At 44.7% G+C, this 23,609-nt stretch overlaps 4 non-coding genes across 4 annotated transcripts; 1 reads left to right on the top strand and 3 right to left on the bottom strand.

Moving 5' to 3' along the window:
* Positions 1-4,898: 4,898 nt before the first annotated feature.
* On the bottom strand, positions 4,899-4,970 carry trnae-uuc (transfer RNA glutamic acid (anticodon UUC)). The gene has a single exon. It is a non-coding gene; the product is annotated as a tRNA-Glu (tRNA).
* Positions 4,971-13,367: 8,397 nt separating this feature from the next.
* On the top strand, positions 13,368-13,439 carry trnaw-cca (transfer RNA tryptophan (anticodon CCA)). The gene has a single exon. It is a non-coding gene; the product is annotated as a tRNA-Trp (tRNA).
* A 661-nt stretch (positions 13,440-14,100) lies between these two features.
* Positions 14,101-14,173, bottom strand: trnav-uac (transfer RNA valine (anticodon UAC)). Its single transcript has one exon. It is a non-coding gene; the product is annotated as a tRNA-Val (tRNA).
* A 2,416-nt stretch (positions 14,174-16,589) lies between these two features.
* On the bottom strand, positions 16,590-16,663 carry trnas-aga (transfer RNA serine (anticodon AGA)). Its single transcript has one exon. It is a non-coding gene; the product is annotated as a tRNA-Ser (tRNA).
* Positions 16,664-23,609: the final 6,946 nt, after the last annotated feature.

Here is a 23,609-nt window from a genome sequence, read left to right as displayed (position 1 = left end):
CATTGAGATGCAGACAGTCCGTGAGATTGGTGCTGCCTGGTGATTCACCTGATTCCTGCGAGCAGTCAGGCCTGCCTGCGCTGTTCAGCGGCTTCTCACCAGCAGGGGGTCGATATTGTGTGAGTGGTCAGCACCTCTGAAAGGCAACCTGCACCTCACAAAGTCAAACATTTGATTCAGATACAATCCTCCGGGGTCATTTCTTCTCGTACAATTTTGATTGGCAGTTTCTTTTGAATTAAACAGACCATTGCTTAAAATGACTGGCTCCCAGTCACTGAATTGAAGGCATTTATCAGCCTGCCTTTTTCAAACTGGTGAGTCTGTTTGGAATCTCTGAGAATGTTAATCAAGTCGACAGCTTCCATAGTTTGTGAGAAAAAGACAACAAAGAACCAGGATGTTCGAAAGTTCGGTCACAGTTTCGTATAGTATTTGTGAATTATTTATAATTTTTTTTCCAATAAGGATCTGGTTGAGCTTTACAGTAAAACTGTTGTCTTACTGCTACTATTTGTTTGTTCTCTTACTATTTCATCAATTTGTTTGGCAGTTAAAGTCTAAAACAAGGTCCAGTGTAGTTTGACTCTGTCACTCTCTGAAGAGCAGGCACTATTAGGCACTGGATAGAACGAGTGGGCTGAGATAATCTGAAGGGGTTTCACTGTTCATTACCTGGAGCCCTTCAAATGTTACATTGATATCAGGACAAGCGGAAACACTGAGACATTGGGAGTGAAGCCTCACCTAACAGAGGAGCTGCTTTTTCAAGCTTAGAAATACAGCTGATTTTATATCAGCAAAATTTGATTAAAGTCGGCAAAAAGGCAACGATATCTGAACTGTCGCCACTATCTGAGAAACACAGACATTTTACTGATCGGAGAATAATGATCTTGTTCAAACTGTACAAAATAAAAATCAATTGTAATCATTTTATGATAACGATCTGATATGAAGCATTCTCCAACCAAACAAAAGCACCAAGCATTCCCAGGACATTGAGAGATTATGTGAACGGGTAAAACTGTGGCAAATGGAGTTCAATGTGGGGAAATGTGAGGTCATCCACTTCGGATCTAAGAAAGATAGATCAGAGAGTTTTCTAAATGGTGAGGAGCTCGGAACTGTGGAGGAGCAGAGAGATTTAGGGTCCAAGTACAGAAATCATTAAAAGCTAGTGGACAGTTACAAAAATAATTTAAAAGGCTAATGGAATGTCGGCCTGTATTTCAAGAGGGCTGGAATATCAAGGGGTGGAAGTTATGTTCCAGCTGTACAGAGCTCTGGTTAGAGCCCATCTGGAGGACTGCATTCAGTTCTGGGCACTGCACCTCAGGAAGGATATATTGGCCTTGGAAGGGCTGCAGCGCAGATTCACCAAAATGATATCGGGGCTAAAAGGGTTAAATTATGAGGACAGGTTGAACAGACAAGGCTTGTATTCCCCTGAATATAGAAGATTAAGACGTGATTGAATTGAGGTTTTTAAGATGATGAAAGGAGTTGATAGGGTAGATAGAGAGAAACTACTTCCTCCGTTGGGGGAGTCTGGAACAAGGGGGCATAACCTTAAAATTAGAGCTCGGCCGTTCAGGGGTGATGTCAGGAAGCACTTCTTCACAAAAGGGTAATGGAAATCTGGAACTCTCTCCCGCAAAAGTCTGTTGAGGCTGGGGGTCTATCCGAAATTTCAAAACGGAGATTGATAAACTTTTGTTAGGCTTTGGTATTAAGGATTCTGGAACAAAGGCTGGCAGATGGAGTTAAGATACAGATCAGCTATGATCTAATTGAATGGCGGAACAGGTTGAGTAGCTGAATTGTCTACTCCTGTTCCTAATTAAAAGGCTCGTGTTGCTGAGTGGACTCCTCTTGTTCCTATGTAACATGCTCGAGGGGCTGAATGGACTCATCATGTTCCTATGTAACATGCGCGAGGGGCTGACTGGCGTCCAGATCCTGTCTAACAGTCTCGAAGGGCTGAATGGCCTCCTCCGTTCCAATGCAAAAAGCTCGAGGGTTTTAATGGCCGAGTCCTATTCCAGTGTAATAGGCTCGAGGTGCTGAATGGCCTTCAGTTCCAGTATAACACGCTCGAGGGGCTGAATGGCCTACTCCTGTTCCTATGTAACAGGCTTGAGGGGCTGATTGGCCTCCAGGTTTGGTGTAACGGGCTCGGGGGCTGAATGGCCTCCTCCTGTTGCTATCTGACAGGCTTGAAGGGTTGATTGGCGTCTAGATCCTGTATTACAGGCTTGAAGGTCTGAATGGCCTCCTCCTATTCCTCTGTAACAGGCTTGAAGGTCTGTCTGGCCTCCAGTTCCGGTGTAATGGGTTCGAGGGGCTGAATGGCCTTCAGTTCACGTATAACACGCTCGAGGGGCTGAGTGTCCTCCTCCTGCTTCTATGTAACAGGCTTGAGGGGCTGATTGGCCACCAGATCTGGTGTAAGGGGCTCGAGGGGCTGAATGGCCTCCTCCTGTTGCTATCTGACAGGCTTGAAGGGTTGATTGGCGTCTTGTTCCTGTACAACAGGCTCGAAGGGCTGAATGGTCTTCAGTTCCCAGATAACAAGCTCGAGGGGCTGAATGGCCTCCTCCTGTTGCTATTTGACAGGCTTGAGGGGTTGATTGGCCTCAAATTCCTTTATAACAGGCTCGAAGGGCTGAATGACCTCTCGTGATTCTATGTAACAGGCTTGAGGGGATGATCGGCCTCCAGTAACGATGTAACGGGCTTTTGGGGCTGAATGTCCTCCTTCTTTTCCTGTGTAACAGCCTTCAGAGGCTGAATGGCCTTCAGTTCCCATATAAGAGGCTTGAGGAGCTCAATGGCCTCCTTCTGTTCCTGTCGAACAGCCGTGAAGGACTTGCCGCCATTTTGTCAAAGTTGGCCGCCGTACTTGCCACCATTTTGTCTAAAAATTAGAGCCGGACCTTGCAGGAGCGACATTGGAAAACATTTCTACACACAAAGGGTGGTGGAAGTTTGGAACTCTCTTCCGCAAACGGCAATTGATGCTAGCTCAATTGCTAAATTTAAATCTGAGATAGATAGCTTTTTGGCAACCAAAGGTATTAATGGATTTGGGCCAAAGGCGGGTATATGGAGTTAGATCACAGATCAGCCATGATCTTATCAAATGTTTGAGCAGGAACGAGGGGCTGAATGGCCTACTCCTGTTCCGATGTCCCTATGATATTATTCATATCGAATTCCGACAGGCATTTGATAAGGTTCCACACAAGAGACTGTTGGCAAAAATGAAAGCGCATGGAACTTGAGGCAATGTATTGACATGGGGAGAGAATTGGTTAGGAGATAGGAGTCAGAGAGTAGGGATAATGGGTACTTACTCCAATTGGCAGCATGTGAATAGTGGTGTCCCCCAGGGATCTGTAACTGGGGTCTCAGCTTGCCACCATATTTATCAATGACTTAGATGAAGGAACAGAGGATCCAAGTTTGCTGATGACACTAAGTTAGGTGGTACAGTATGTAGTGTGGATGCGAGTGTAAAGTTGCAAAGGGACATTGATAGATTAAGTGAGTGGGCAAAACTATGGCAGATGGAGTTCAATATGGGGTAATCCACTTTGGACCTTTGGTCAGGGTATTTTACAAATGGTAAGAAGCTTGGAACTGTGGAGAAGCAGAGAGAATTAAGGGTTCATTTCCATAAATCAGTAAAAGCTAACGGACGGGTCCAAAAATAATTTAAGGGGCTAACGGACTGTTAGCCTTTATCTCAGGGGGCTGGAATATAAAGAAGTGGAAGTTATGTTCCAGTTATATAAAGCTCTGGTTCGACTGAGTCTGGAGTAACTGCGTTCAGTTTTGGACACTGCACCTCAGGAAGGATAGATTGGCCTTGGAGGGGGTGCAGAGCAGATTCACCAGAATGTTACCGGGGCTAAAAAGGTTAAATTATGAGGACAGGCTGCAAAGACTCGGCTCGTATTCCCTCGAGTTTCGAAGATTGAGGGGCGGCCTGAGCGATGTGTTTGACATGTTTAAATGATTCGATAGAATAAACAGAGATCGAATCAATTTCCTCTGGGGAATCAAGAACGAGGGGGACAGAGCCTGAAAATTAGAACCATGCCATTCAGGTTCGAAATCAGGAAGCACTTTTTTACACAAAGGGCAGTAGAAGTCTGGAACTCTGTCCCCCAAAAGACTGCGGATGCTGGGGGTCAATTGAAGCTTTCAAGACTGAGATCGGTAGATTTTTGTTGGGTAACGGTATCGAGGGATCTGGAGCAAAGGTGGGGAAATGGATTTGAGGTACAGATCATCTCTGATCTAATTGAAGGGCGGAACATGTTCAAGGGGCTGAATGGCCTCCTCCTGTTCCCAATGTAAATGTTGAGAATATGTTTTGTTGAGGCTGTGACGTCAGGGTCAACCCCTGTCCAAACAAGGCAGGTCACATTTGGGAGTTTAATAACTTTGAAATGAACATTTTTCTTTTGTGACTTGTGCAACTTCGATCAATTGAATCGTTATGAAAGAGAATCAATGCAGTCATTCGAACTTCTGGCTGATAACCCAAACAGAGGTTTCTGCAATGTAGCAGTTATCACGTTTGCTTTATACATGGAAAGTCCCTGGTTCAATCCTGAGCAGAAACATTATGTTGGGGCAAATTTATTTTTTCTCTGTGAAATAGCCGGTCTGTTAAATTTAACACAAATTCGTGGTCTCACGAGCATTGAACATTTAAAACCGAGCCCTTCAAAATACAGTGTGTAAAATGAGAAGGGATAAAAAGTTCATCGCACAAAATAACGTTATCGGTTAATTAATGGTGATTAAAACAATGATTGTTTTTTCTCTTCCCACAGACTTTGAGTCAGTTCATGCGACGAATATAACAAGTGTTCAAAAGTTGCTTCCCTGACCGGGAATCGAACCCGGGCAACGGCGGTGAAAGCGCCGAATCCTAACCACTAGACCACCAGGGAGCGCTGTTGGTTAGTTTATCAGATGTAATATGGATTTCCCTTTCTCTGTGATTCAGTTTTTAATTTTTTTTAGCTCCTGATTGCGGATATTCCCGTGATTAAATAGGAATAAAGTACAATAGGCTCAGGAAAACCCAAAGAGGTGGCATCCCGCTCACCGAGCCTCAAAAGCAGCATTTATCTTACCAAGCACTGGAGTGAGTGGAACTTTCTCCAGGGGGGTCTCAATGTGGAAAGGGTGACCAGTGAAAAAGTTATTTATCAGTCAGGATGGCCGAGCGGACGAAGGCGCTGCGTTCGAGTCGTAGTTTCCTTTGGAGGTGTGGGCTCAAATCCCACTTCTGACATCGGTTATTTTGACTCCTATTTTATTTGTTGCTTGAGCTGCAGTTGATTTTTCGGCCCAGTTGATTTACTTTTCCCGCAATAACCAACCCGGTCTCCGTCCACGGCACGTTTTGACGCCCACCGGCTCATCCCTAAACCGAGCTTTAAACGAAAATATGCTGGAAAAACAAGGCGATAATTCAACAACGATGGAGAGAACAGACACTTGGGGAAATATACCATAGGAACAGAAGAATGCCATTCAGCCCCTCGAGCACGCTCCGCCATTTGATAAGATCATGGCTGATCTGTGATCTGACTCCATATACTTGCCTTCAGCCCATATCCCTTAATACCTTCGGTTGACAAAAAGCTATCTATCTCAGATTTAAATTTAGCAATGAAGCTAGCATCAATTGCCATTTGCGGAAGAGAGTTTCAAACTTCTATCACCCTTTGTGTGTAGAAATGTTTTCTAATCTCACTCCTGAAAGATCTGGCTCTAATTTTTAGACTGTGCCCCCTCGTCCTGGAATCTCCAACCAGCGGAAATAGTTTATGTCTGTCCATAAAATGTCAATGACACAGTCAATGAAAGGTGCAGTTCACGAAGGCGACTCACGAGCACCTTCTCAAGAGCAATTAGTGATGGGCAATAAATGCTGACCTTGCCATTGACACCCACATCCCATGAATGAAGACAAAAAATGTCGCCTGCATGGCCGAGTAATTTCCTGCTGCTAAATGACGGGAAGAATGAAACCATCGGCTTCAGTCCTTTGAACGAACTGTATACACTTGCCGTCGAGCTCAATCCCCACTTGGTCCTCTGCCCGAATATCTACTGCTTCAGAAAATCCTCCATAACATAGAATCACAGCATGGAAACATCATAGAAGGAGGCCATTCGGCCCATCGTGCCTGTGCCAACTCTTTGAAAGAGCTATCCAATTAGACCCACTCATTTTCCCTTTCCCCATAGCCCTGCAAAATTTCCCCCTTCAAGTATTTATCCAGTTCCCCTTTGAATGTTATTATTGAATCTGTTTCCACCACCCTTACTCGCTCCATAAAAACATTCTCCCCGTCTCACCTCTGTTGCCAATGACCTTAAATCTGTGTCCTCTGGTTACCATCCTTTCTGGCACTGGAAATAGTTTCTCCTTATTTATTCTATCAAAACCGTTCATGATTTTGAACACCTCTTTTAAATCTCCCCTGAACCGTCTCTGCTCAAAGGAGAACAACCCCAGCTTCTCCAGTCTCTCCACCTCACTGAAGTCCCTCATCCCTGGCACCATTCTAGTAAATCACCTCTGCACCCTCTCCAAGACCTAGACATCCTTCCAAAAGTGTGGTGGGCAGAATTGTGTGGTGGCCAGCTGGGGCCGAACCAGTGATTTATAAAGGTTTAACATAAGTTCCTTGCTTTTGCACTCTATGCCTCTGTTAATAAAACCAACGATTCCGAATACTTTTTTTTTACAATCTATTCAACTTGTCCTGCCACTTTCAAAGATTTGTGTACGTATACCCTAAGGTCTCTCTGCATTTTGAGCAGTTCCTTTTCTGTGATGTGGTAATTTGGGTGCCGGGTGTGTGTAATTGGATTTGCTGCAGTCATGCTGCCGCGGACAGGTGAAGGCTGCTTCTGAGGCTGCCTGACACCTGGTGGGAGTGGCTGAGGATTTGGTAACGGCCTGGATAGCTCAATCGGTAGAACATGAGACTCTAAATTTTAGGGTCGTGCGTTCAAGCCCCACGTTGGGCGAAATGTGTTTTAAACTTTTCCGCTGCTTTCGCGAGTGAACCCTCCGCATGCTTGACTGTCAGTGTCAGAGACGAGTCTGTAAGTGCCGCGGAGTGTGCAATGGTCAAAACTTTAATAGGAGCAGAAAGTTATTTGGGGTTCAGATACACAAACCTCTCTGATGAGCCTGAGATTTTGTCAGAGGTTGCTTCCTCCCTTACATCTCTTGCTCTCTGAGGAGGCACTTGCTCCGGTTTCAATTTACAAACTGGGTGAGTTGGTGATCGGTGTGGGAGAGCTGGTTTGTGATCTGAATCGGAGACTCAGCGGCCCCGGGTGAGACAGAGAAAATAAATCAGTCTCGGCCCGTCCCCAATCTGCGGATGTGGAAGAAAACACGGGAGGCGGGTGCGGTGTGAGGTCCCTGTCAAACCAACTGCCCGAACAAAGCTGGCCACAGTCACAGAATCTGAATGGCTACTCCTGAGGTGGGGGGTGGCCGTTTCATGTGGAAAAGGATCCCGAGCGAATGATCTGATTCATAAGGTTAGGAGAGGGAGATTAGGGAGCTCCTTCGGAACGTTAATTAATTGAAAATGAAGTCTTCTTCCTGTGTAACTTGTGTAGTTTTGATGAATGAAATGTTTGTAAAAAGGCATCCGTGGAGAAGGATTGAGAGCTTTTAGGACTAGAGTGGAAATGAGAAGATTTTTTTTCACACAGAGGGTTGTTACGATCTGGTGGCCACTCCCTGAAAGGGTGATGGAAGCAGCTTTCAAAGGAACTTTCAAAAGGCAGTTGGACAGGCACTTGAAGAGGACTGATTTGCAAGGTTACGGGGAAAAGGCTGGGTTTTTTGGATCAAATTGGACAGCTCTTTCAAAGAGTAGGCAGGGCAATACGGCCGAATGGCCTCCTTCTGTGCTGTAATAGTCCATGATTCTATTCCATGATTTTAATGTGGGACAGGAGAGATGTTGTTTAAAGAGAAGTGAAACTGTCCCAATCAGAGCAGAGAGAGGTGACTGGTCAGTTCCCCTCTGTCTAGTATAAATCACCAGCGGTTTTTTGTGGTGTCGTGGTTACCAGTTCGCTTTACACGCGAACGGCCCTTGCAATTTATGTTGCAATTGCTGTTTACATTCTATATTAATGACTGAGATGAGGGGACCGAGTGTAATGTATCCAAGTTTGCTGATGATACAAAGGTCGGTGGGAAAGTGAGCCGTGAGGAGGACGCAAAGGGAGGTGGACAGGTTAAGCGATTGGGTAAGAATGTGGCAGTTGGAGTATAAGGTGGGAAAATGTGAAATTGTCCAGTTTGGTAGGAATAATAGAAAAGCAGAATACTTTTTAAAAGGTGAGAGTCCAATATATGTTGGTATTCAGAGGGTGTTGTGTGATTTAATTGAGGTGTACAAAATTATGAAGGGCCGAGATAGAGTGGATGGGATGGACCTATTTACCTTAGCAGGGAGGTCAACAACCAGGCGGCATAGATTTAAAGTGATTGGTGGAAGGATTAGAGGGGAGCTGAGGAGAATTATTTTTACCCAGAGAGTGGTAGGAGTCTGGAACTGACTGCCTGAAAGGGTGTTCGAGGCAGAATCCCTCGTTACATTTAAATAATACTTGGATATGCACCTGAAGTGGCGTAACCAAAAAGGCTACGGACCGAGCGATGGAAAGTAGGATTCGGCTGAGTGGCGCATTTTCGGCCGGCGCGGACATGATAGTCCGAATGGCCTCCTTCTGTGTCGAACATTTGCTGTGATTCTCCAAAATTGGCATTTGTTTTTTGTAACAGCAAGTCCTCTGATCAGGAATCGAACCAAGGCTATAACAGTGAGAATGCCGAATCCTAACCACGACACCACCAGAAAACACATGTCAGGTTTCTAAATATATCTGGGAGTGTTTGTATTAGGTTCAAATAATATTTCTGGTTTTGTGACTCTTTTCGTTGCAAATGTATTTACATACACCTGTATTATTTATTTATTTATTGGGGTGTATATATACTAAAGCTACTTTTGGCGCTGATAAGAGTCTGTATAATTCCGCAATTCATGCTTTAGTTGCGTTTTCACTGGTTCCCCAGTGTCGGGGAGGGAAGTGTCTGATGCCCTCTTTTATTTAATGTTCCCAACAGAAGACAAACACTCGTATTCGTTCAAAATCAACCTGCAGGTGGACACACACACACATAGATAAACACAGCCAATGAAATGGACGTTATTTTGGGATTGATGCACATGGACACCCAGGGGCGAGTTTACTGCAATGACAGACAAGAGTGGTTGGGTTTCTCAGGCCCGGCTCGCTCAGTCGGTGGAACATAACACTCTTAATCTCAGAATCGTGGATTCGAGCTCCCCGTTGGGCGAATTCGCTTTTAAACTTTTAATGTTGCTTTCAGGGGTGAACCCAAGCTCTGACTCCACCCGACCTCCCGTGCAGTGTCACCGCGCACATTGTGGCCGCGCCCGGGCTGATTTCTCTCTCTCACCTGGGACCGCTGAGTCTGCTGTACCGTGATCACCAACTCACCCAGTTTGTAAATTTAAACCGGAACAGGTGTCTCGCAAAGGGCAAGAGAAGTGGGGAAGGCTGCAACCTCTGACAAAATCTCATTCCCATTAGAGATTTGTGTATCTGAACCCCAAACACTTTCTTCACCTTTTAAAAGTTTTGACATTCACTGTACAGGACGCGGCACCAAGGGGCTCGTCTCTTACACTCACAGTGATGCGTCGGGCCGTTTTCACTCGTAAAACAGCTATTGTCATATTGTGATATTGTCTTTGACTCCCTCACCAGCGGAAAGGGTTTGTCTATCTACCTTTCAAAATCATAAAAAGACTTCTATATTCCAGGGGATACAAGTATGTAACCGCTCCTCATAATTTAACCCTTCGTGCTCTGCTAACATTCTGTTGAATCTGAGCTGCGCTCCTTCCAAGACCAATGTACCCTTTTAGAGTAAAAGGGAATAAAACTTGAAATGAGCGTCACTGAGGATCAGTTTTCTCTCACTCAAAGTTATCTGTTTCGTGAATTAAAAGATGCAGCTTTTCAAGAATAAGGGAGCAGCCACTGTCGCCCTTTTTGGCACGAGAAAAAATCTCCTCCGTGGATGTTTATGGAGAGCAAGTTTCAAAACAATGTTTACACTCGGGAGCTTTTCGCATGTGAAGCAAACGCGATAACCACGACACTACGGAAAGCGCTGCTATCCCATTAAAAACAATGGGGAACTGACTTAGTCACCTGTCTCTGTTCTGACTTGGAATGCGTTGCTTCTCCGTCCAGCAAAACTTAATATGTTACAACACAGAAGTAGATCATTCGGCCCATCGTGCCTGTGCTAGTTCTTTGAAAGAGCTATCCAAGATGTCTCACCACCATAAGCTTTTTCCTCATAAGCCCTGCAAATTGTTTTGAAAATAACTATTGAATCTGCTTCCACCGGCCTTTCAGGCAGCGCATTCCAGATCATAACAACTCGCTGTGTAAATTATGTTCTCCCATGTCGCCACAGGCTCTTTTGCCAATTACCTTAAATCTGTGTCCTCTGGTTACCGACCCTTCTGCAACTGAAAACAGTTTCTCCTTATTTGCTCTGTCAAAACCTTTCATTATTTTGAACAACTCTTTCAAATCTCCCCTTAATCTTCTGCGCTTTCAGGGGATAATCGCAGATTCTCCAGTCTCACCACATAACTAAAGTGCCTCATCCCTGTTACCATTCCAGTAAATTTCCTCTGCACCCTCTACAAGGCCTTGACATCTTTCCTAAAGTGCGGTGCTCAGAATTGAATACAATGCTCCAGCTGCAGTCTAACCAGTGTTTTATAAACGTTTAGCATAACTGTGCTGCTTTTGTACTCTATGCCTCTATTATTAAAGTCCATTTCACCAGGCTTTCTATGTCCTCCTGAAGTCTGATACGATCCACCACATTGTTTACTACATTCCCGAGATTCGTGTCATCTGCAATCTTTCAAATTATACCGTGTATACTCATGTCCAGGTCATTAATGTATGTATCAAAAATGAAAACGTTTTGCAGTGTGACTTATGTGATTTTAAACCTAATTTATACAACATCTTCTCATAATTTAACTTATTGCACCCTGATAACAATCTGGTGAATTTTTGCTGCCATCCTTCCAAGGCCAATATATCCTTTCAGATTAAAAGGGTATAAACTTGAAATAAGCCTCACTGTGGATCAGTTTTCGCTCATTCAAAGTTATCTGTTGAGTGAAATAAAAGAAAGTGCTTTTAAAGAATAAGGAAGCATCCACTATCGCCCATTTTGACAAGTCTATTTTGTGGCACTTTATCAACCGTCTTTTGAAAGGCCATTTACACAACATCAACCACATTGCCCTCATCAGCCCTCTCTGTCAATTCATCACGAAACTCAATCACGATTTGCCTTTAACAAATCCAAAGTGGCTTTCCTGTCCAAATGACTATTAATTTTGTCCCAGATTATCATTTCTAAAACCTTCCCACCATCGTGCTGAAACTGACTGGCCTCTCGTTGTTGGGTTTATCCTTACACCCTTTTTTGAACAAGGGTGTAACATCTGCAATTCTCCAGTTCTGTGGCAGCAAACCCTGTATCTAAGGAGGATTGAAAGATTATGGCCAGGACCTCTGCAATTTACACCCTCACTTCCCTCAGCAACCTAGCATGCATCCCATTCGGACCAGGTGACTTATCTACTTTAAGTACAGCCAGCCTTTCTACGATCTCCTCTTTATCAATTTTCACCCCATCCAGTATCTCAACTACCTCCCCATTTAATGTGATTTACAGTGATTTAGGCAGCATTTTCTACCTCAGTAAAGACAGATTCAAAATACTCATTTAGAACCTCAGCTATGCCCTGTGCCTTCATGTGTAGATCTCCCTTTTGGTCCCTAATCGGTCTTACCCCTCCTCTCACTACCAGTTTACTATTTATATGCCTATAGACGACTTGTAATGACTTGATGAAGGGATCGAGTGTGATGTATCCAAGTTTGTTGAAGATACAAATCTAGGTGGGAAAGTAAGCTGTGAAGAGGACACAAAGAGTCGACAAAGGGATACAGACAGGTTAAGTGTGTGGGCAAGAATGTGGCAGATGGAGTATAATGTGGGGAAATGTGAGGTTATTCACTTTGGTAGGAAGAACAGAGAACTGAATATTTTTGAAATGGTGAGAAACTATGAAATGTTGATGTCCAGAGAAACTTGAGTGCCTGGACACCTGAACTCCAGGTTGTGCTAACCTAGTATAATCATCCAAAACCTGATGACGGAGAAAGTCTAAAAAAAACTATGACAATAATCAACCCTTGGTGGTTTCTGAGAGTCAGCAAAGTGGGATGGTTTACGACCATGAGTTAAGATCAGTGGTGCTTACGTACAGAACAATGCAGCCGAATCGTATAAAGATAGGGCATGCTCCCTTCTCAAATGTTAGAGCTCTCAATAGGGGACAGTCAGAAGCCCATCGCCACAGGCAGTCCGCAAAGGTCAGGTCTGATCTACCTGGATTCGCAGACAGGTCAGTTTGTGTTGATTGCTTGTCATTAATGTAACCTGTAGACAGTTGTATTATAATAATAATACTGTTGAATGTAATGTTGAAGACACCTGTAGTGCAACTCTGTTGTAATCAGTCTATTAAAATTGCTATTTTGTAACCACTCGGGCTAAAATCAAGCGGAAGTTATTGTTGATGGATTAACAACCCATAGTTGCGACAGTAACGGGAGAAATCCGCAAACAAACATTCACTTTAAATAGAAGCATCACACCCACAATTTATATTTTCACACGTTCATTTTTGCAGTTCTCACCAAAGTCCAAACATCGAAAGTCCACGTGTTTTTCAGAAGTTTCCACTCCTGTTATGTATTTTGAGCAGTTTCCTACATGTATAAACATCACACCCATAGTTTATATTTTCACACGTTCTTTTTTGCAGTTCTAATCGAAGTCTAAACACCGAAAGTCTAAGTGTTTTTCAGAAGATCCCCTCCTGTTATGTACCTTGAGCAGTTTCCCACATCCATTTCCTGTGATGTGATAATTCTGGGTGCTGGATGAATATAATTGGATTTGCTGCAGTCCGCTGACAGCAGGCGATGGAAGCGAGCGCCATGCTGCCGCTGACAGGTGACGGCGACTTCTGATGCTGCCTGACATCCGGTGGGGGTGGGCGGGGATTTGAAAGCCAACCCATTCCACCAATCTCGGAGCTCTGAAGCGGTGCTTGACAAACATTGATTGAAACAAATACACAATGTAGCATCCAGGCCTCGTAGAGCAACGATAGCGCGTCTGACTCCAGATCAGAAGGTTGCGTGTTCAAATCACGTCGGGGTCACAGTGTTTTCCCTGAGAGCCGGTTTGAACAATTCTGCAATTCAAGTTTTCTTTGCGTCTTCACAATTAACAGAACCCTGCTCGAAAGTCTGCCTCTGGCCGGGAGGGAATCACCTGATGACCTCATTTATTTAATGCAAATAACAGAAGACAAACACACATCTTCGTTCAAAAACCACCCTGCAGGTGGACACATAGTGAGATAAACACAGGGCAGAGATGCAGACAGTATCCGGAAACATCGGGAAAGAGACAAGAGAAATAGATTGAGCGCTTTGTTAGCCGAAAATTGTCTGAACCTCCACGGTCAATGAAAGGGCTTTTGTTGGCCGGTTTCCCATTGCACCGGAGAATTCGGGAGAACTTGGGAGATGGTTGGTTCGTATTCCATTGTCCCCCACCATTGGAAAAGGTTTGCCCATCCCACCCGACTAACTACTTTCAAAAGCCACTCTGTCCAAAGCCAATATATCCTTCCAGATTAAAAGAGAATAAAACTTGAAAAGAGCGTCACTGTGGATCAGTTTTCTCTCACTCAAAATTATCTGTTTAATGAAGTAAAATATGCAGGTGACAAAGAATACGGCAACAGCCACTGTCTCCCTTTATGGAAGGAGAAGAAAATCGGTCTGGATGTTTGTTGAGACCAAGTTCCAACATAATGTTTCTGCCCGGGATCGAACCGGGGACCTTTCGCGTGTAAAGCGAACGTGATAACCGCTACACTACGGAAACCGATGGCATGGTATGTAACACAATGGGTAGTTGAATGGTGTGCTCTCTCTGCTCGTACTTGGAATGTGTTCTTTCCATTGCAGCTGGAGACACAGACAGTGGCTGCTCCCCCTTATCTTTAAAAACTCTCAGGGTACTGGGTTTGAGCCCCACGTTGGGCGAGTACCGTTTTAAACTTTTGTGCTGCTTCCACCCGCCCCCCTCCGTCTCACCGCACACGATGGGGCCACGCCCGGGCTGAATCTCTCCAATTAGGTTTACGCCCCTGTCGCAGCAAGAAATGGTCCTTATCAAAGTCACAAATGATGCCCTATGTTACTACCACCATGATAAACTATCCCTCCTCATCCTTCTCAAATACAATATCTCACCGTGCTGTTATGCTGTTAGACTAGTTTCCTCTCTCTGCTCTTATTTGGAATGTGTTGCTTTTCCGTCTGATAACACTGAGTATCATTGTATTATGTTCGTCCGCCAGAGGAGATCATTCGGCCCCTCGTGCCTGTGCCCGGTCAAACACACGTATTCGTTCAAAATTCGTTCAGAGATGGATTGAGTGCTTTGTTATCAGAAAAATGCCTGAACCCCCACAGTCCACAGCTTTCCTCCTCGCTATCAACCACACGGCCCACTTTTATGTCAACCGCAAATTTCTCAATCATGCCCCCTACGCTAAAGTCCAAATCGTTAATGTATACCACAAAAAGCAAAGGACCAAGTACCGAGCCCTGCGACACCCCACTGGAAACAGCCTTCCAGCCGCAAAAACACCCGTTCTCCATTACCCTTTGCTTTCTACCACTCAGCTAATTTTGGATCCAATAAGCCACATTCCCTTGGATCCCATGGGCCTTTACTTTTTCGACCAATCTGCAATGTGGGAATTTTTCAAAAGCCTTGCTACAATCCATGTCGACGACATCAATTGCGCTACCCTCATCGATCCTCCTTGTCATCTCCTCGAAAAATTCAATTCGGTGAGTTGGACACGACCTCCCCTCAACAAATCCATGCTGACTGCCCTTGATTGGTCCGTGCCTTTCGAAGTAACAGTTGATCCTGTCCCTCATTTGAAATTGAGTCTTTCTCCTGCTTGCTGCAATAACAGATAAGGCGGTTATTAGCACTCAGGCCTGGCGAACTCAGTTGGTAGAACATGAGACTATTAATCTCAGAATCGTGGGTTCGAGCCCCACATTAGGCGAGGACCATTTTTAAGTTTCATGCTGCTATCACTGGCCAACAGTGCAGAAATAATGCAGAATAAAGCATGGTATCGGTAGTCAGAATAGCCGAGCGGTCTAAGGCGCTGCGTTCAGGTTGCAGTCTCTTCTGGTAGGCGTGGGTTCGAATGACAAACGTTTCCAACAAACGTTCACCTGAGGAAGGAGGAAGCCTCCGAAAGCTTGTGAATTTAAAATAAAATTGCTGGACTATAACTTGGTGTTGTAAAATTGTTTACAATTGTCAACCCCAGTCCATCTCCACATCATGCCATGTTTATTGTTATTTCTTTCAGACCTAAATAAATAGTGACCGTGATTTTATATTTGCACTCAGTGATTTTTAGGCAGTCTCCTTTCAGTGTTTCAAAGGCGACCCCTAATTTATGATAGTCCGGCCATTTCACCAGCCGTGTTGAAAACAAAACATGTCTCTGCTTTTCGCGTCTTTTTTCGAAAGGCAAAAAATATATTTCCCGTGACCTCTGAAGGATGGACAAGTACAGTTCAGAAACCAGAAGCAAGTTCACCGAGCTTAAATCGTCTGACCACGTTAAAGGCGATATATACATATATATATATATATATATGTACAAGCAGTTGCTGTCTGTTTCTGTGGTTGTCTTTTTTCTGTGTGTGTCCATCTGCAGGTCGATTTTGAATCAATACCAGTGTTCGTGTCAGTTTGTTGCATGAAATAAATGAGGGTATCAGGCGCTCCCCTCCCTGCCACTGGGTAGGTACTGAGTCAGGGTTCAGACCAAACTTCTGTTTTGTTTTGTGTGAAAAAGCAATTGAAACCTTCATTCGGGAATTATCCAGTCTCATGTGAGCGGTGAAAGAAACAGTGACCCCGATGTGATGTGAACACGCAGCCTTTTGATCTGGAGTCAGACCTTTGCGCCACGCGCTCTGAAGACAGGATCCTGGATGTTATTATATTTTTTGAATGTTTCTCAAACACCGTTTCATATATTGGTTAAATGGATCTGGCTTATCAAATCTCCGCCAGATCCCACCGGGTGTGAGACAGTCTTGGAAGCAGCCTTCACCCCCAATATCACGCTGGCATTCATCGCCTGCTCCCAGCGGACTGCATGAACAGGGCTGGGAGATATGGACTTTGTTCACATCATTCAGCAATGTGAATCGTTAAATATTTAATCATTTTTAATGGGGACAAGGTTTCAAAATGCTTCCGCCCGGTTTCGAACCGGGGACCTTTCGCTTTCTCGGCAAACGTGATAACCACTACACTACGGAAAACTGATGCTTCAAGCTCTGTGATATGGATATCACCCCTCAGCCAAACTAATTTCCGTATTACTGTCCAGGAGCTCATTTCACAGGGATACATTTACTGCGCTGTATTTCGGAAGGCTGCAGAGAAGGACAGGTAGCGATGGTCAGGCAGGGAATCCCAGAGCATCGCGCCCACACAAACATTTCACTGTTTTTTTCATGTACCTGTTATCCGACCGCAGTTTAAACTATTGCGAATGGCATGCTCAGATGATATTGTTCATTGAGTGTTTTCTTGCTCGAACCATCAGCCTTTACGGTTCAACAGCCGAACGCGATAACCGATTGCGCCACAGAGACCAACCGGTGTGGTTTCTTGCAAGATACACGAAAGCAGCGTGTCACCTGGCCAAAGTTTCATGTTGCAGCCACAGAAATGTAGTTGTCCATTATCAGTGTTACTTTTCCAGAAATAAAGGAAGGAACATTGTTTGTGGAAACATGGAAACGGTCTGATCTCGTTCACAGCATCGATATCACCGCCAACCAGCTCTCCTGCAACCGGCGCTCTAATCGCTGCTTTGTCTGTTACTTATTAGCACTGCGGGAGAGCATTCGTCACACGGATTGCAGCGGTTCAACAAGGCGGCTCACCACCACCTTCTCCAGGGTAATTAGGGATGGGCAATAAATACCGGCCTCGCCAGCGACACCCACATCCCATTCACGAATAAAAAAAAATATTAATTTCAGATTCTGCATCAGTTTGAGGTGCTGTATTGGATTAAGCTGTTGTATTTGTTTGAGGTACTTTATTGCTTTGAGATACTGTATTAGATTGAGATGCTGTATTAGTTTGAGGTATTCATTTATGTTTCAGGTTCTGTATCGGTTTGAGGTACTGTATTAGTTTAAGGTGTTGTATTTGATTGAGGTACTGTATTAGTTTGAGGTACTTTATTAGTTTGAGATGATGTATTAGCTTGAGGTATTATATTAGTTTCAGGTTCTCTATCCGTTTCAGGTATTGTATTAGCTTGAGGTACCGTATTAGTTTGAGGTATTGTTTTAATTTGAGAAGCTCTATCAGTTTGAGGTGTTATATTAGTTTGGGGTATCTGTATTGTAAGGAAAGAGTTAGTCTTTATATTGAATTAATATTAACCTTTACCTTTTGCCTCTTAAGTAAGGAAGTATAAATCTCTGTTGGGAGAATGAAACTACAATCATAAGACAGATTTGCTTCATTTTATATGCATGCATATGTTTAATATAGAGACTAGTAGATTCTGAAGTCCAGCAACTCTTCGATCGGAGCTGATATCATAATACTCATAAGTTTAATTATCCTTTTGATATAAACAATTCTCTGACAATCATAACAAGGCCTTTAAATCATTCACAGCTGGTGTGTTTGTGTGTCAGACAGCATTGTGTGCTATTCGTCTTAACAGCTTCACAGGGAAGCAGGAGAGGTGTGACATCTGTATGATTGCTCCGTATCATTCCAAGCTGACGCAGCGGGAAAGGGCTGCACTGGTGAGAGATAAACACCATTCTGCTCACTGGTCAATGGGCAAGGCCATATGTTTTAACTCACAAGTTCAAAAGTTATAGTTATAATTAATGCCTAAAGCAGAACACCTGGCTGTGTGGAAGGAGCCTGTTTGCACCACAAGGCGACATCTAGTGGAGGAGTGTAGTTAGGTGATGAGGGAAGTGATACTCTGATAACATGGAAAATGCTGGAAACCCTCAGCAGGTCAGGCAGCATCTGTGGAGAGAGAAACAGAGTTAATGTTTCAGGTCAATGACCTTTCATCAGAACCAAGTTGGGCAGTTGTGTTAGGTAATAGTATGAAACATAGGTATTGTTTCACTCATGTGGGCTGATTTGGGTACTTTTCTGTCTTTGGAAGTTCAAGATCAAAAGTGAAATAAGGGCTCGTCCGGGATTTCAATCCGGGACCTCTCGCATATTTGGACTAAAAACCCCTAAACGAGAATCATACCCCGAGACCAACGAGACCAAAAACAACGAGCAATGCACTTAAGATCCAGCCATCGTAAAACCCTTTTTGGTGGCTATCCTTGATCAGCAATTATGAGGACAGGTTGCATGGACGAGACTTTCATTCCCTTGAGTATAGAAGATTAATTGAGTTGTTTAAGATGATTAAAGGATTTGCCAGGGCAGATAGAGACTATTTCCTCTGGTGGGGAGAGTCCAGAACAAGGGGGCATAACCTTCAAATTAGAGCTGGGCCATTCAGGGGTGATGTCAGGAAGCACTTCTTCACATAAAGGGGAGTGGAAATCTGGAACTCTCTCCCCTAAAAAGCTGTTGAGGCTAGGGGTCAATTGAAAATTTCAAAACAGAGATTGATAGATTTTGGGGCTAATTCGGGAGTTTAATGACTTTGACATTTTTTCCCTGTGACTTGTATGGTTTCGATCGATGAAATGTTCGTGAAAAGAGTCAGTGCAAAGAGAGTCAGCAGTTCATGTTTTCCCGAGACACTTCCTTCAGACCTGAGACCGAAAAGTTTGTCGTTTCCGTAGTGAAGCGGTTATCATGTTCACCAGTTACACGCAGAATGTTCCCGATTTGACCTCGGAGGGAAGCATGTTGTTGGGACTTGCTCCCCATAAACCTCCAGAGACGAGCTTCTTCATGCGTGAAAGGGGCTACAAACCTTTTTAAATATAAGAGCGGCTGCACCAGATTCCTGGTATAATAAGCACTAAACATTTTTAAGCAGACTCCTATAATACAGTTTGTAAAATGGGAAGAGATAAAAGTTCATGACATGCAAAGCACAAAGATTTATTAACGTTTTAATTGTCACATGGCAAACAAGTTAGCATTTTCTTCAGTGTGCAACAGAACGTATTAATGGTGATAAAAAAAACATTCAGTGTCTCACAGACTTGAATTATTTTTGTGCAATGAACTATTCCCAACCACCAAGGAACACTGCAGCAAACATATATATTTAAGTATATAATAATTCTATATACATGCATAATCTATGCTCTCAATCGAACTCATAGCGCAATAGTAGCGCATCTGATTCCAAATCAATAAGAATATGCGGTGTCAAATCACGTGGAAGTCACTATTAACATTACCATGCATGTAAGCCTGGATAATTTCGGAATTAATGCTTTTTAACAATAAACGGAACTTTGGTCATAAGTTCTGCGGTGTCAGGGAGGGAAGCGTCATTTAAAAATAAACTACTGGTAGCGGTGAGCAAGTTAAGGCACAGCAGGTGTTGGGACAAGTGAGTGAACCGTCTTCGTTCTGTTGGTTGGTGCTTGAACGCCCGGGTGCTTGATTCTGACACATTGATGGGCCCGAGGGAATTTTACAAGTGATGTTCATTGCTCCCTGTCATTGATAATTGAAATGAAATGTTAATCTGGCAAAGCCGGCGAACAAAATATTAAACAAGCGAAACAAATACTGAGCAAAATTAATTGCAATGTTTGGGGGAAGTGCAGCGCAAAAGCAGAAGATCTGAATGGAATTATCAATGATTGAGCGGAATACATTGCTCGACTTGTTACTCGATTGCCTTCGACACCATGGAATTCAGGAGAACCTGTTTCATGGTTTGCACTGAACCCTTGGAGCGGAGCCAACAGCCGGCTCGCTGCAACAACGGACAAGGAAGTAGCAGTTTCCTCAGGTTTGGCCAGCTCAGTCGGGAGAGGCATTCACCTCATGATCGTGGGTGCGAGTTTCAACTTTTACGCTGCACTTTTACAGTCCCCAGCGCTCCATTTTCGCTGAAATGGAGAATTTCTCCGCCACCTGTTTCTTGATATCACAATTGCTGGCGTGCGAGTGAAAACGGCCCTCAGCTATACTGTGAGTGCAAGAGACAAGTCTGTAGGTGCCGCGTGGCGTCCAATGAATGTCAAAACTTTAAAAGAAGAGTTAGCGATTCAGATACACAAACCTCGCTGGTGGGCAAGTGATTTTTTTGTCAGAGGTTCCAGCCTTGCCTTCATCTCTTGCCCTTTGCGAGGCACTTGTTCCCGTTTAAATTTACAAACTGGGTGAGTTGGTGATCGGGGGGACTGCAGGAGACTCAGCGGCCCCGAGTGAGACACAGAAAAAAAATCCGCCCAAGCCCTGTCCCAATGTACGTATGTGGAAGTAAAGACGGGAGGGGACGGTGTGACGCTCCAGTCAAACCGCCTGTCGGGGAACGCCTTGATTTTAAAATTCTCATCCTTGCTTTCAAATCCCACCAGAACCTCGCTACCCCACCCTATCATGTAGCTACAAGAGCAGGTCAGAGGCTGGGTATTCTGCGGCGAGTGACTCACCTCCTGACTCCCCAAAGCCTTTCCACCATCTGCAAGGCACAAGTCAGGAGTGTGATGGAATACTCTCCACTTGCCTTGTTGAGTGCAGCTCCAAAAACACTCAAGAAGCTCGACACCATCCAGGACAAAGCAGCCCGCTTGATTGTCACCCCATCCACCACCCTAAACATTCACTCCCTTCACCACTGGCACAATGTGGTTGCAGTGTGCACCATCCACAGGATGCACTGCAGCTGCAGCAACTCGCCAATGCTTCTTCGACAGCACCTCCCAAATCCGCGACCTCTACCACCTAGAAGGACAAGGGCAGCAGGCACATGGGAACAACACCACCTCCACGTTCCACTCCAAGTCACACACCATCCAGACTTGGAAATATATTGCCGTTCCTTCATCGTCGCTGGGTCAAAATCCTGGAACTCCCTTCCTAACGGCACTGTGGGAGAACCTTCACCACACGGACTGCAGCGTTTCAAGAAGGCGGCTCACCACCACCTTCTCAAGGGCAATTAGGGATGGGTAATAAATGCCGGCCTCGCCAGCGACGCCCAAATCCCATGAACGAATAAAAAAAATCTCTGTGCTCCTCCAATTCTTGCCTCTTGCGCATCCCCGATTTCAATCGCTCCACCATTTGCGGCTGTGTCTTAAGCTGCCGAGGCCCTAAGCTCTGGAATTCCATCCTTAAACCTCTCCGCCTCTCTCTCCTTTAACACATAGCTTAAAACCTACCTCTTCGACTAAGCTTTTGGTCACCTGTCCCAATATCTCCTTGTGTGGCTTAGTGTCAAGTTTTGTTCAAAAACTCTTCCTGTGAAGCACTTTGTGAGGTTTTACTGCATTAAAGGTGCTATATAAATGCAGGTTGTGTCCTCTGGTTATCGACCCTCCTGCCAATGGAAATAGCTTCTCCCCATCCATTCTATCAAAATCCCCTCATAATTTTGAACACCTCTATTAAATCTCCCCTTAACCTTTTTTTTTTGCTCGAAGGAGAACAATCCCAGATTGTCCAGTCTCTCCACATAACCCATCCCTGGACACGATGGAAGGCGGAGGGCTGCAACCAGGTTTGCAAATTATTGCCAGTCGGGAGCTGGACAAATCGAAAGGAACCGAAATGACAAACAGCTTTGTGAATCTATAGATACGCTTTGGGAAACGGAATTGGAGGCGAATAAAAGACTGACCAGACAGGCGGCCAAGACGCAGCTGAGTCGGGCATGTCCCCCTGGAACAGTTACTCTGATGTTGTGGATGAAATTAAGAGGTCGGAGCCATTTAAAGCGCTCCCAGTTACTGCAGATCAGGGATCAAAACCTGACATCAGCGTCAGGACGCTTAGAATACTTTTTCTTTATTTGTTCATGGGATGTGGGCGTCGCTGGCGAGGCCGGCATTTATTGTCCATCCCGAATTGCCCTTGAGAAGGTGGTGGTGAGCCGCCTTCTTGAACCGCTGCAGTCCGTGTGGTGAAGGTTCTCCCACAGTGCTACTGAGTGACAGACAAAGCACCGGTGGGCGCGCCGGTTGCAGGAGAGCTGGTTGTCGGTGATATCGATGCTGTGAGCGAGACCAGACCGTTTCCATGTTTCCACAAACAATGTCCCATCCGTTGTTTCTGGAAAAGTAACACTGATAGTTGTCAATTGCATTTCTGTGGCTGCAACTTGTAACTTTGGCTAGGTGACACGCTGCTTTAGTGTATCTTGCAAACACATGCATTGGGAGATCTCTGTGGCGCAATCGGTTAGCGCGTTCGGATGTTAATCAAAAGCTTTGGTGGTTTGAGCCCACCCAGGGACGAAAGTTGCACCTTTTTCTTCCCACTTTCGGATTCATTGCCTCATTCTGATAGTCCTGAAGCCGGTGCCAGGTTTTAATTCCTGATCTGCAGTAACTGGGAGCACTTTAATTGGCTCCGATCTCGTAATCTCATTTCAAGTTTTCGAATGTGTGATTTGGCGACAAGAAAACACTCTGTGAACAATGTCGTCTGAGCATGCCTGATTCGCTATAGTTCAAACTGCGGTCGGATATCAGGCACATGAAAAAAACAGTGAAATGTTTGTGTGGGCGCGATGCTCTGGGATTCCCTGCCTGACCATCGCCACCGATCCTTCTCTGCAGCCTTCCGAAATACAGCGCAGTGAATGTATCCCTGTGAAATCAGCTTGGCTGAGGCGTTATGTCCCGAACACGGGACTGCAAGCTTCAGGTTTCCGTCGTGTCGTGGTTATCACGTTCGCCGAACACGCGAAAAGTCCCCAGTTCGAAACCGGGCAGAAACCTTGTTCCCATTAAAAATGAGTAAATATTTAACGATTCACACTGCTGATTAAATGTGAACAAAGTCCATAACTTGCAGCCCGCTGAGAGCAGGCGATGAAAGACCTGTGATATTGGGGGTGAAGGCTGCTTCCAATACTGTCCCACACCCGGTGGGACCTGGTGGAAATTTGGTCAGTCCTGTCTATTCAACCAAGGTGGGATAAATGAAACGGTGTTTGAGAAACATTCATGTTTATAATAACATCCTGGATCCTGTCTTCAGAGTGCGTGGCGCAAAGGTCTGACTCCAGATCAAAAGTCTGGGTGTTCACATCACATCGGGGTCACAGTTTCTTTCA

Source organism: Heptranchias perlo, unplaced genomic scaffold (assembly GCF_035084215.1).
Source record: "Heptranchias perlo isolate sHepPer1 unplaced genomic scaffold, sHepPer1.hap1 HAP1_SCAFFOLD_55, whole genome shotgun sequence".
In the NCBI taxonomy this organism is placed as follows: Eukaryota; Metazoa; Chordata; class Chondrichthyes; order Hexanchiformes; family Hexanchidae; genus Heptranchias; species Heptranchias perlo.
The sequence above is the reverse complement of the archived record's forward strand: the minus strand, read 5'-3'. Positions and strand labels throughout refer to the sequence as shown.